This window comes from Octopus bimaculoides, chromosome 18 (assembly GCF_001194135.2).
Source record: "Octopus bimaculoides isolate UCB-OBI-ISO-001 chromosome 18, ASM119413v2, whole genome shotgun sequence".
NCBI lineage: Eukaryota > Metazoa > Mollusca > Cephalopoda > Octopoda > Octopodidae > Octopus > Octopus bimaculoides.
The window spans coordinates 18,615,927-18,618,361 of record NC_068998.1 but is presented as its reverse complement, the minus strand read 5'-3'; the positions used below and the strand labels follow the sequence as shown (position 1 = coordinate 18,618,361).

The following is a 2,435-nucleotide window of genomic DNA, read 5'->3' as shown; positions in this document are numbered from 1 at the left end:
GTCAATATGACCAAGGAAGCCATTCAAACGCGTGGTTGGGAAGTGCTGCCACACCCGCCGTACTCTCCTGATTTGGCACCAACGGATTTCCACCTCTTTCGATCTCTTTCAAATGCTATGCGCAGAGTTTCATTCATTACTGATGCAGAATTGAGAGCTTGGTCGGATCAATTTTTCGAGTCGAAATCGGGTGATTTCTACTAACGAGGTATTGAAAATCTTGTTGAACGTTGAGAAGAAGTTGTAAACAACAAGGGTGAATACATTATTGATTAATTAGTAGTTATTTTTTATTAAACCTTTAAAAAAATTTTAATTTAAAAAAACGGCGGGAACTTAGTTGCCAACCTGATAGAACTATCAAATGCAAAATACTTTAAAATATATCAATATAAACCCAACACTAATGGCCAAATTTGTGCGAGTTTTGGCTATGACTCATAGTATAGGTGCATTGCGCAGCATGCGCGAGTCGTCAATTTTTTTCAAATCTGCCTATACATTGGGTTTATATTGGTACATTGAATATTTGCATTTGATAATTCTAAATTGCTATGTTTAAATCGAAATTTACATGTAACTTATAATTCTTCATCGACTGATATCAAATTTTGTATATGTTCTGAGGCAACTTTTATAAGTGAGGTATATCTGTATTATTTGACCGCAAGCATGGGGTATAGTCTGGACAGGGGTATAGTCTGGACAGGGGTATAGTCTGGACAGGGGTATAGCCTGGGCTAGCCTAGACTAACTCCGAGTATCGTCTGGGCAGGGGTATATTCTGGGTTGTTACAGTGGCCGTAATACCGGCTCATTGATGACATAGTCCGCGAAAGTGGTTAATAAAGAGGTTGCGATTTGTTTTCACCATCACACATTTACGAACGCCTATATTTTCGATATATTTGTCATCGTAAGTTCATTCTTAATTTTACTTTTTATGTTTGTATTAAGCATCAATAAGTCGGGACATGATAAGCCAATAAAAAGACAAACTAGTAGCGATGTCAGAATTGAGATGTTTGTGCTACATAAAGTACCTAGTGACTCTATTTTAAAGCAGCTACAACGCATTACAATGGTAAGAAACTTGACCTAAGTCCAACTGAATGACTAAAATGAAGATATTGAAGTCAAACAACATTAATCAATTTCGAAGTAACTTCTGCATGAACAAGGACCTACCGTGCTTTGAAAAATATCTTGTATATATATATATATATATTATAATATTAGGGAATGTAAAATTCCAAACATACAGGAATATTCAATTTAGTAAAACTAAATTGAATTTTATAATAGATAATATATGTATATAAATATAATTTAGAGAAGAACCACTGATATAAAATTCACACAATGAAGGAGACCAATCACCATCTAGAAAAAACGTACTCTACAAAATTGGTCTCCTTCATTGTAAATTGTATATCGGTGGTTAGCCAGAAATCCGGAATCTGGAATTATCCAGCAATTTTTTGTTAGTTCATTTTGTCTCTTCGTCTTCTCTCCTGGTGTTATATGAACACATTTAATGTGGTTTTAGAGTCAAGTTTGGACTGCTATTTCCAGCGTGGTGGTATCTCTTAGATGTCCTAAATTATAATTTTAAATAATTATTACCTTTGATGGTTTTTTATTCCTATGCTGGCCACTTGATGAAATCGGTATTTAAATATCGATCTTATCCTCATTTACACATACACACACACACACACACATATATATCTATATATATAAAAATGAGAATGTGTGTCTGTCTGTCTGTGTGAATCCCTAAAACTCGAGAACTACGCAACCAATTTCATTCAAATTTTACACATGCCTTACTTAGGGTTCCAGTTGTGTTTTAGTCAAAAAAAATTTTTAACTTCTTCCAGAGTTCGAGCCCACAGCAACATAATATCTCCTCCACCATTTAAGTATTACATATCAAAAGTGAAACAAAAACACTCATGTCAAATACTTTCACTTTAAAAATGAAACTATTCTACTAACTGAAACAATCACATTTCGATACTGTAATGACAGATACTTTCAGAGAGAGAGAGAGAAAGAGAGAAAGAGAGAGAGAGAAAGAGAGAAAGAGAGAGAGAGAAAGAGAGAAAGAGAGAGAGAGAGAAAGAGCTAGAGAGAAAGAGAGAGAGAGAAAGAGAGAGAGAGAAAGAGAGATGTATATGTATACATATAGATGTATATGTACACGTTATTCCACTAACTGAAACAATCACATTTCGATACTTTCAGAGGGAGAAAGAGAGAAAGAGAGAGAAAGAGAGAGAAAGAGATGTATATGTATACATATACATGTATATGTACACGTATATGCATAGATATATATATATAGATATAGATCTATATGCATACATGTATATGTATACACATGTGTAGATGTTTATATATATAGATGTACATGTAATATGTACACATAT

At 33.9% G+C, this 2,435-nt stretch overlaps 1 long non-coding RNA gene across 1 annotated transcript in view; it reads right to left on the bottom strand.

The window, feature by feature from the left end:
- The window catches only part of LOC128249914 (uncharacterized), a 23,063-nt gene that overhangs the window by 19,218 nt on the left and 1,410 nt on the right, over positions 1 to 2,435 (bottom strand). The gene's annotated exons all lie outside the window — the stretch shown is intronic.